Consider the following 11,899-nt stretch of genomic DNA (forward strand, 5'->3'; position numbering starts at 1 on the left):
ATGCTCCCGACAAAGATCTCTATTAAGTACTTTACTCTTAACTTCATCATCTTTATTGGTTTTTATTTGGGTGCTGGCTAAGTCAAAGGGTCAGAAATTCTGCTTTGCTTTGACCACTTGGCATTCTGGTTTGGGTTTATGTAGTTTGTTTTCCTATACTGGTTGTATTTCTATTAAACCCTTGGTTGGTGTGGGAAAAAATGTGGGGGGTCAAGTCAGACTCTGGGCTGGGTAGGGGAATGTAAACTCCTAGCACACAAAAGCCAGAGAGAAGGGAAGGATGCACAGAAACAGTCAAAGGTATGCCAGGGCACACAGGTAATACATTGAGAGTGTCTCCTACCCCCAACTCGGGATGACTTAGACCCATCAAGTATATCCAGTATATCCGGGAATGTTGGGAGAAAACAGTGAAATTCCACACTAGCTGAAATTCTCCAAATATGTGGCCAAACCCCAACCAGTTGGGCACTGGTCTTACAATGTGACACCGTCTTCTTTCCCCACCTTGGAAGGAAATACCCACTGTCATCGGGTTGCTCCACTGATTTCATCAAGCCTTCTTTGAGCCCTTCTTGCCATCCCAGACCCCTCAGCCATCAGCAGTAATCCCCCCAGGGGCCTTAGAGGCATAAAGGCCTGCAGCTTGACTTGCTCACTTGCTGAAAGTGGACTTCGTTTACTCACCGTTAAGGGGCTCAGTTTTGCTAAAGCCCTTTGGTCTTCCTAAAACGCACAATACAAATCATCACTGCTAAAGAAAAAACTTAGGAAAAGGAGATAAATAAACAAACCCAATGCCAGGATCTCTTTCCTGGGCTGAGGAGGAGAAAAGACATCCATGTCTCTTAACCTGTTTTCTTACAATCCATCCTATTGTATCAACTTCCTGCCTGCCATTTTGAATAGTTGAAGAAGCTAAACTCGTAGGACAAAATCATAAAAATATGACATTTTTCTCAAATTGTGCACCAGAGAAACACTTTTCAAAAATTTAATATAGTACATAAGAAGTTTCCCCAAAACTGGTTTGAGTTCTAAAAAGATGTCTACACTTTGGGTGAGAAACTCAAAATACATTTTCCCAAAGAAATAATGCAATTGGTTGATGGTAGGTGTCCAAGTACAGCCCACAGAAACCTACTAAACTAATAATATCACCAGCAATGCATTTGAAGAGTGGGAAATAATACAATAACTTAGTAACTAAGTCATAACACAACAGAATGGGTAGAAAATCGTTTATTAACTTGAACACAGTTACTTAAGGAAAGGCAGGTCTAACCAGAGGGTGTGCACAGAGAAATTGTGGGACTTCTGAATCCTTAGAGGCATGTTTTTAAAATTCCTAGTGAAGTCTACAGAGGATTGATTTTTAGTTTAATCATTAAATTTACTTTTATACACCAAAATAAAATGCTTTTGCACAGCCAAGGAAACCATCAACAAAACAAACAAACAAACAAAAAACAACTAGTGAATGGAGAAACTATTTGCAAACAATACAGCTGATAAGGAGTTAATATCCACAATATATAAAGAATTTCTAAAATTCAACACCAAAACCAACAAACAATTTGATTAAAAAATTGGCAGAGGACATGAGTAGACATTTTTCCAAAGAAGACATATAGATGGCCAACAGACACATGAAAAGATGCTCAACATCACTCATCATCAGGGAAATGCAAATCAAAACTGCAGTGAAATATCACCTCACACCTGTCAGAATGGCTACAATTGAAAATACAAGAAATAACAAGTGTCAATGAGGATGTGAAGAAAAGGGAATGCTCATGCACTGTTTGTGGGAATGTAAATTGGTACAGCCATTATGGAAAACAGTATGGAGGTTCTTCAAAAAATTAAAAATAAAACTACCATATGATCCACCAATTCCATTTTGGGGATATATCTAAAGGAAATGAGGGGCACCTGGGTGGCTCAGTTGGTTAAGCATCCAACTTTGGCTCAAGTCATGATCTCATGGTTTGTGAGTTGAAGCCCCACATCGGGCTCTATGCTGACAGCTCAGAGCTTGGAGCCTGCTTCAGATTCTGTGTCTCCTCTCTCTCTGCCATCCCCCACTTGCACTCTGTCTCACTCTCTCTCTCAAAAATAAACATTAAAAAAATTTTATTTAAAGAAATGAAAACATGAATTCAAAAAGATAGGTGCATCCCTATGTTTATTCCAGTGTTACTTACAATAGCAAGAGATGGAAACACCCCAAGTGTTTACCAACAGATGAATGGATAAAGATGTGGTGTATATACAATGGAATATTACTCAGCCATAAAAAAGAATGAGATCTTGCCATTTGCAAGAACATGGATGAAGCTAGAGGGTATTATGCTAACTGAAATAAGTCAGAGAAAAACAAATACCATATGATTTCACTTATATATGGAAAGGGAGCCTGAGTGGCTCAGTCGGTTAAGCCTTCGACACCTGATTTCATTTCAGGTCATGATCTCACGGTTCATAGTTTCAAGCCCTGCATGGGGCTCTGGGCTGTTAGCATGGAGCCTACTTGAGATTCTCTCTCTCTCTCTCTCTCTCTCTCTCTCTCTCTCTCTCTCTCTGTTCCTCCCCAGCTTGCTCTCTCTCTCTCTCAAAAATAAACTTTAAAAACTTAAAAATAAATGAAATAAAAAACAAACAAAATACCAATAGACTCTTAAATACAAACTGCTGGTTGCCGGGGTGGGAGGGATGGGCAAAATAGGGTTAAGAAGTACAAACTTCTAGTTATTAAAAAAAATAATAACATTACTTTTTTTTTTTTTAATTTTTTTTTCAACGTTTATTTATTTTTGGGACAGAGAGAGACAGAGCATGAACGGGGGAGGGGCAGAGAGAGAGGGAGACACAGAATCGGAAACAGGCTCCAGGCTCTGAGCCATCAGCCCAGAGCCCGACGCGGGGCTCGAACTCATGGACCGCGAGATCGTGACCTGGCTGAAGTCGGCCGCTTAACCGACTGCGCCACCCAGGCGCCCCAATAACATTACTTTTAAAGGAGCACTGAAGAATAAGAAAAAGCTCAAGGCACCACAAACTGCCCCCACCACGAGTGCATTCATTTTAGAGCTGGCTTGGGATGGCAGACAGACCAAGAGGGTCACAGCCAGAAGTGTCAGGGAGAAGGCCCACAGGCACTCCACAGGGAATGGATCCCAAGACCACCACTCCCCTCCCCTTGGTCATTACCCAACCACCCCACCCCCAGTGACCATTAAGGCTCTCAGATCTTGGGTGAAAATCCCAGGGGAGGGAGCCATAAGGGTGATGGATGAGCTTTGAAAGAATTAAGCTGTTACATTCCAAGCATGCTCAGAAAACCCAGAGTGGCTGAACTATGGCGAATTAATCATTAAACTTCTACTGCCAGATGAAATGACAACTCTGGGTAGAAATCAAGTTGTAGGAAGTATTTCATGTGTGCCATGGTTGGCAACTTGAGAAATCCACACCCAGGATGAGTACCAGGTAGCCAGTCCCAGGCAGACAATAAGCGCTCAAAAACAGTATTGTGTTTACTACCATCTGGATGAGACTATCTTTTCTGATTCCACTCTACTCTCCTTAAAATGAACAAGCCCAGGGGCGCCTGGGTGGCACAGTCGGTTAAGCGTCCGACTTCAGCCAGGTCACGATCTCGTGGTCCATGAGTTTGAGCCCTGCGTCGGGCTCTGGGCTGATGGCTCAGAGCCTGGAGCCTGTTTCCAACTTTGTGTCTCCCTCTCTCTCTGCCCCTCCCCCGTTCATGCTCTGTCTCTCTCTGTCTCAAAAATAAATAAACGTTGAAAAAAAAAATTTAGATGGCAACATTATTCCCCATCTATAAAAAAAAAAAAAAAAAAAAAAAATGAACAAGCCTGGGGGCACCTGGGTGGCTCAGTTGGTTACGCATCTAACTCTTGATATTGGTTCAGGTTGTGATCTCACGGTTCGTAAGATCAAGCCTCGAGTCAGGCTTTGGGCTGAAAGTGAGGAGCCTGCTTGGGATTCTCTCTCTCTCTCCCTCTCCCTCTGCCCCTCCCCCTATTGTTCTCTCTCTATCTCTCTCAAAATAAACTTTAAAAAATTAAATTAAAATAAACAAGCCTGTCCCCTGTCCCTTCTTGCTCCCCCTCCCAATTTCACTGTTTCAATGGGGGAGGGGGGGTGGGGGGAATGCAAAACACAAACACTGTGCATTTCTATTCTCCTCCTTTCAGCTTCTTCCCAAAGCAACCCTGGGTGTCGAAGGGTCGAAGTTGCCTCAACAGTTGTCCCCTGTGCCCACTGCCACCCCACACCCCATTTGGGACACTGGAGAAGCAGAGCCTACTTTTCCCACCGTGGAGTGGATCAGTTGGGTCAACTGCTGTTGGGGAGTCCCCATGCCATTAACTCAGGGAGAGACACCCCAGACCATACTGGGCTCAGCCATCAAAGTCTCAGAAGCTGGTATTTCTTATACCTCTGACTCCCTCTCCTTCAAAGGAGCACTTAACAGCCCAGGGTTTGGAGGAGCAGGGAGTTGGGAGATTAGGGGAGGGAGTCAAACAGGTTCCATCTGGGGGCTGCAACATGAGGACCTCTTCCCCATCACCTGCACCCCACCTCTCTCGGGGGTGAGATACAATGGGTTGCTATCAGATAAATCATAAGCTCCATACAGGTGAAAGCTGTTTTATTTATTATGATAACTCCCCCCGCCACCAGCCAGGATCACAGTAAAACACTGAAGGTATGTAAATGCCAAGAAATTTGCCCTGAGAAAGAAAACATTAGAGATCGCTTTTGTTCGTGGAGATTTAACGTGTAAAATATGTTACATTAAGTTCTATTTGTCATGAAGGCCAATTTGCCACTTTTCATATTTTCAAAACATTTTTACAGACACCATTCCATCAATTGGAAGAAAGAGCCAGGGAGGCAGCTCCAACCATCAGGCTCTGGGAGCACACCTCAGGCTGTATATATAGATGCTGCTACACAGTCTTCAGTGTTGATAGGAAAGCAGGCAGGCCTCTCTGCCAAGGAGGATGTGAAAAGAATTTTGAAAGAAACAGAATATAGTCCATTGCAGCTTTAAAACCTTGACTATTTTTTATGCCAGCTTCCCAGCTCCTGAGAATATCAGAATAGTAGAGGGAGGGAAACTCACATTTCCGTGCTAGCTACTTTCCAATGACATTTTCCCACACTCTGGACCTAGAAACAACCAAAAATGATTTTGGTGAATGTATTGAAATTATTTATCGACCATTTACCAAGCTCACACCATTGTAAAGGGCACAGGGCTTAAGGCTGAGCGTAGATTAGGGATACTGAAAAATTACATTCCCGTGTATTGTTCCTAACATCTTTCCAGAATCCTCAGCCCCAAAACAAACCACCTTGTTTCCTGGGCATGCTGTCAGGTCAGAAAAAAAGGAAGGAGTAATTTTTCCTTAATAAAATAAAATAAAATAAAATAAAATAAAATAAAGCATTGCAGAATCCACAAAAATGGAATGCAGTTTTTAAAGAACTGAAATAAAATAAAATTAGAAATAATAATAGTAGCTAACGTTTGAGTCCTTAGTACATGCCAAGCACTGTTCTATATATTTTACATCTATTAACTTACCTGATCTTCACAATAACCCTGGGATTAATCCCCATTTTACAGATGGAGGAACCTGAGGGACAGAAATCTTAAGGCTCTTGCCCAAGGCCAGAGAGGCAAAGTAGAGACCCAAACCCAGGCAGCGAGGCTCAGAGGTTGTGTTCTTAACCACTACCTTCTGCCTTTCTACACAAGCTTCTCTGAATTGAAAACGCTAGATCCAACAACAATGGCTTCACTTCCCAAGTGAATCCATAGGTTTGATGTGGTTACAGTTCTCATGGTGACATTATAGATCTTGACAAATCATACTCAAGCTCATCTGAAAATATAGCCATTTAGATACACGTCAGCGCTTTAAAATATAATGATGTTGGTCTTCGCAGACCAGATTTCCAAACACGTTACCTCATGGCCATTATCAAACTCCTGTGCTTAACTGGGTTAGAAACAAAACAAAACAAAACAAAACAAAACAAAACAAAACAAAAAGACAAAAACAAAAAACACAGAACATTTAACTCATGGTTTTAGGACAGAAATTCTAGAAATGAATTCAATGTCTCATAAGTTCTGGGAAGAAGTAACTTAGTCACACCATGCCACCCACTGGCATTTCCCACCCAGGCCTGCTCCAGCTCCCAGAAATGCCGGACTCCATCCCATATCTTTGGGGGTTCTCCTTGCTCCAGAGCCCACAGTACTTTTTCTCTGCTCATGATCCAGTCTCCACTCATAGACAGTTATGCACCAGAGGTTGGCCATGGTCCCTCTGAGAAACACAAACTTGGCCAAATCCTGATGAACTCATCAGTCCCAAAGGGGCCGTCCCGTGCCCAGGGGTCAGGGAATTCCTTGGGTGGGCTTTCTGGAGTACTTCAGCTCTTACCCACCAGGAAGAGTGTCTTAGAGGCTGCCCCCCAACAGCCTAATTTCAGCCAGAGATCTTACCTCTTGCTTCTCCCTCCATTTCTGCTGGGTTCTCTTATTCCAGTCTGTCCAGCTCAGAAGCTCTCTGGAGCCCCAAGAGAAAAAGGGCCACCATGGGTCATGGCACATTTTTGAACTGAACACTGAGTTCCTAAAGGAGAATCTTAGCTCTCAGCCTTCCCATCTCAGTCACTGCTGGCAGGAGAGCCCGGGGCCCAGCAAGGCACTAGATAGCTGTCACCCATGTTCCAAGAGGAAGAGATTCACAGGGCACCGGAGCCCCAGGAGGCTTCAAGTGACATCCAGTCTAGGGTGCTCGTCAGGTGGCAGTCTGGCCTTCCTTTAGGATTCATTTTCCACTACACATTAGGGGGGCTCACTTCTGGGGGCCTGGGTTGTGCAGCCTTTGGAGGGCCCTGACGGGAAGGAAGCAGGGGCCTCCCTAGGGGCAGCGGCTATGTCCTTCTCAACTGACTCTTCTGGGGAAAGGCGGGTGCCCTGCCTTCTTGTCTGCAGCTGTAGGCGTAGACAAAGTATATAAGGCCTCTCTCCTCCCTGGGGCTGCCCAGTTTTCAGCACCACTGAAAAGGCAGGGCTCCATCAACACTGCCCATCTGCAGAAGGAATATCCCTCAGACTGATCGATACCCCCACCTCATTCTTCCTCGATATTGTGTCTCAGAAGCACATCCTGATCCCCGACGCGTCATCTTCCTCGACCTCCATCATCACTGGAACCGCCAACCTCAGCCTCAGCCACATCCCTGACCCATTTCCACCTGTTCTCCCCAGTTTCACCTGCACCCGTTTCCTCACAAGCTCTCTCTGCCCTTTCGGATCCTCAGCTGTGTCTCCTTCAGAGGATGCTGAGTTTTTGGTCCAGAATCCTGGGTTAGAGGCTTTCAATCAAAGTAGAACTTGCTCATGGTGATCCCAACCTCACCAGGCACTCAGCCACAGGACATGGGCTCTCCCCTCGGTGAAGATACCTTGCTTCTCTTTTCACTCACCTCTCGGGTCAGGGTTCTCGTCTCCACCTGTCAGCTGCCAGGGGACAGATGGGGAACTCTATAGCCCTACGCTGAGGGGGCCATGGTCCCCTTGTGCTTCACGGAGCCATGTCAACCGCCTCCAGAGGCCTGGCCTGCCTTCCTCAGTGGTCCCATCCATCCTTAACACCCCATCTCCCCCCCACCAGACTGGCTGCATCCCAGGGTTCTGAGGAATTCCAAGCAAGGTCCTGGGCCCTCGTGTCCTTGGCCAGAGGCTTTTGTTGGCTGTGGTGAAGGTAAAGGGGCTGGCCAGCTACACAGAACAGAGTGCCATGAAAGGAGGGAACATTAGGAATAAGACCTGTCCCATCCCCTGGTCCTCTGCTCCCCCAGATGGTGGTTTGCTCTTTCCTAGTAAATGTCTCATGCAGTAAGTCCTCCTGTGTCTTCTCCTCTGGCCCCGGCCTTGACTGGGGACCTGCTCTTGTGTCTCCTGGACCACCTACTGCCTTAAACTTGAGCTCTGGGGCCAGAATCACCAGCATCTACTCAAAGGACACTCGGCAGCCGGAACCTTCTTTTGCCAAGAATGGGCCATGGTCCAACAGGGTCTCCAGGCTGAGAAACCCACAGCAGCGGCCCCAGCAGCAATATCAGTGTCAGTTGTGAACCAGCCAGTTGGGGACCACCCACTAGTTCCCCCTTTTATGGACTTCCTAGTAAGGACAATACAGGCTTTCAGATTCTTGAGGTCCCAAATCCCTTGAGTTCAGTGTCCTAGTTAGGCAACTGGCAGATGTACTTCTTTTTTTTTCTTTTTTTTTCTCTTTTTCTTTTTTTTAAAAAACGTTTTATTTATTTTTGAGAGAGAGAGAGAGAGAGAGGGACAGAGAGAAGGAGAGACAGAATCACAAGCAGGCTCCATGCTGTCAGCGCAGAAGCCCAATGCAGGGTTCGAACACACAAACCGTGAGATCAGGACCTGAGCCGAAATCAAAAGTCGGACACTTAACCAACTGAGCCATGCAGACACCCTTTCTTTTTTTCTTTAATGTTTATTTGTTTATGAGAAAGAGGAGAGGGAGTGGTGAGGGGGAGGGGATACAGAGGACCTGAAGTGGGCTCTGAGCTGACAGCAGTGAGTCCCATGTGGAGCTTGAACTCAGGAGCTGTGAGATCATGACCTGAGCTGAAGTCCAACACTTAAGTCACTGAGCCATGCAAGTGGCTCCAGAAGCTGTACTTCTTTTGTTTTTAATACATGAAATTTATTGTCAAATTGGTTTCCATACAACACCCAGTGCTCATCCCAAAAGATGCCCTCTTCAATACCTATCACCTATCCTCCCCTCCCCTCCAGAAGCTGTACTTCTAAGAGCTCACGCTTCTGCCAAAATGACAGGGCTCTTATGGATGGGTCCAATCCATTCTCTGGCCCCATGAAATGGCCACTCTCCATCCAGTCTGGACATGGGTCAGGTGTACTGTGACCCCCCCACACACACACCCTGGCACCCTCCCCTGGACAGGGTGGGAAAGCAATGAGGCACAGGTGTAGAAGAAAGAACTGGAGGAAGAGGAGGCCAGGGGCCTCCTGCTGAGTCTTGCTTAGGGCTCTGGGTGCAGACGGTTGGGCCTTAGAGTGAGCTTAACTCTCCTGTGGAGGAAAACAGTTGGAATTCCAATAAACTCTCGGAGCTTGAGTTTCCTCAAGTGTAGCACAAGGATGCTGGACTCCGTGACCACCCAGGTGCCCTTCTGTGGTAAACAGAATAATGCCTCCCCTCAAAAGCCATCCATGCCCTACTCCTCAGAATTTGTGAATAGGTTATGTTACATGGAAAGGGGGAATTAAAGTTGCAGATGGAATTTAGGCTGCTAATCAGGTAACCTTGAGATGGGGAACCAGTTGAGCCCCATGTAATCTCAAGGGTCCTTATAAGTCAAAGAGGGAAGCAGGAGGGTCAGGGTAAGAGTCAGAGAGAGATTTGAAGACGCTGGTTTTGAAGACGGAGGAAGAGGCCATGAGCCAAAAGATGCAGATGGCCTCTAGAAATGGGAAAATGCAAGAAAACTGTTCTCCCCTAGAGCCTCCCCAGGGAACACAGCCTTGTCAACACCTTGATTTTAGCCCGGAGGACTCATTTTGAACTTCTGACTTCCAGAATGGTTAAGCTAATAAGTTGGTGTTGTTTTAACCCACTCATCTTTTGGTGTAATTTGTTACAGCAGCTATAGGAAACTAATTCACCCTCCCTCCTAACACCCATGCCACAGTTTCCCATCAGCTTTGTCCTTGACGGAACCAGAGTTCCATCTCTTCTGTCTCTAAGTCCCGGAGCCCCAGATCCCGGCACCACTAGCAGTCAGAATCCCAGTCCTGGTGCAACCTCCTATCAAATATTTATATGCTCTGAAGAAAACTAGAGGAGTATAATGTCCTACTTTTACAGAGGATCTTGCTGTTTTTAAACCATTTCATTAAAAAAAATTTTTTTTTATCAGAGTGCCTTTATGTGCCAATTACTGAGCTGATGTCTACAGATGCAAACCAAACGGACATTATCCTTTCCCTCAAGGAATTCACTGTCTAGTTGGAAAAAGAAACACAGAAGCAGCTACCTAGAATCCTTGGATGTTTCAGAAGTAAGACTACAGTTGGATCAGTCCAGCTTCCATCGATGGAAACTGCTATTGGCAAGACAGTGATATTAATGGGCCACATCTGCTTCAGCCTCCTAGAGTAGAGCAATGGAGCCGGACCTCCACTGTGGAGCCTGCCTGGGCATGCACATTTGAGTCACAGCCAGGACACTAAGCCACTGAAAGTTCATGTTTTATGTTGTGTCAAATGTTCTTTGTACTTTGGTCAGAGGTGGATGGCAACTTCCAGTAGCAGGGAGCAGTGACATAAAATCACTCCTTAAGAGCAGAATCATAAGCAATTCATCCTTTTCCTCTTGTCTCCTCTCCCCCGCCCTTCCTGATTCTTAAAACATTTTAAACTCATGGATATTCTTCATGTATATGGATACGACTAACTCAAACTGGGGTCATTCCTTTTTGTTTGGTTGGGGGGGTGGAGGTTGTTGGCTTGAACCTGAGCAAAGTCGCCTTTAGGACCTGGAAACAGATTTGTTGCACAGAATACTTACTGACAAAGGAAATTTGACTAAATCCATCTGCTTCGAAATGCACAAATTGGCAATTTGTCAGGAAGAAAAATGGGAAACCTTTTAGATGGGATGTCTAAGAAGCTATAATTATTTAATGGAGTCAAGGGTTTACTGTTTTTATAATAAGATAACTATTTTCTGAACCCAGCCAGGTGAGACCATGCATGCGGAGTTATGAGTCAATAGAGGAAGGAGCAGAACTATCATAAACATTTCCAGGGGCAAGCACTTTTCCCTGAGTACTTTCTTTAGCCTGAGTTTCTAAACCTATGACATGACGGTGTATTGCCAAGATCCAGCAAGAAAGAGCCCTGGTGGCTTCAAAGATTTTGATGTTAGAAATGTCCCAGTACCTGAAATGCAGAATGTCACAAATCAGTGGGCTCAACCTGCCACCCACACCTTGAGCATCTTCCCAGAACTCTCTCTCACTCCAATTCTTTATGTCTCTGCTATTCCTTTTGGGGTGGACTGCTTCTTGATCCCCAGGGACAATGCCTATGGGGCTTTGATGCGACTGAGGTATGAGCAGAGGAAAAAGACAGAACACAGGGAGGCAAGACAGTTTAGAGGAAACCTACTTGCAGATGAACTACATTCCTCATGTGTCTCCACAGAGATGCAATGCTTTGGAAGAGAGTTTGAAGAGCCAGTTGTCAATGGTCAATCAGTGCCACTTGGGAGGGGCTAGAAAAAGACGCCAGCATCACTCTTTGGAATGAAAACTTCCTTGTTGCTTTCAAGTGTTCAGGGCATCTGTGAAAGCTGGAAGTGAAAGGTGTTGGAACCCATTCTGTTCATTGTACTCTAGGTCTCCATTTTACCTCCCTCCCTAGCCCTGCCCCACCTGCCATCTTGCTCACCAACCGTCCATCAGGGAGGATGGGGAGGGGGCCTGCCGGATATCACTACAACCCTTCCCACTGAGCCCAGTGCCTCTCAGTACCCAACCTTAGGGATCTGCTTCTCCTACGTCTTCCTTTGAAAGACCACTGCCCTTGACTCTCAATACAGCAGCCATTCTCTCCTTCCCCTCATTTCATCTCCACACAGGGGATCTTCATCTGCTTCAGACCTAGTGGGGGTATAGGCATGGAGTTCATGCACTGACCCATGAGCATCCTGGTTGCTTCAGATTCAAATCATCCCCCTCATGTGCTCACAGCAGCGGCACCCACAGTCATTTGCCAAGAAGTCGC

At 45.7% G+C, this 11,899-nt stretch overlaps 1 long non-coding RNA gene across 1 annotated transcript; it reads right to left on the bottom strand.

Moving 5' to 3' along the window:
* Positions 1-4,664: 4,664 nt before the first annotated feature.
* Positions 4,665-8,399, bottom strand: LOC123582514. The gene is made up of 2 exons (XR_006704416.1): positions 6,554-8,399; positions 4,665-5,205 (listed from the first exon to the last, which is right to left on the bottom strand). It is a non-coding gene; the product is annotated as an uncharacterized LOC123582514 (long non-coding RNA).
* Between the last annotated feature and the right edge of the window lie 3,500 nt (positions 8,400-11,899).

The sequence above is a fragment of the Leopardus geoffroyi genome, chromosome B3, assembly GCF_018350155.1.
Source record: "Leopardus geoffroyi isolate Oge1 chromosome B3, O.geoffroyi_Oge1_pat1.0, whole genome shotgun sequence".
Classification (NCBI taxonomy): Eukaryota; Metazoa; Chordata; class Mammalia; order Carnivora; family Felidae; genus Leopardus; species Leopardus geoffroyi.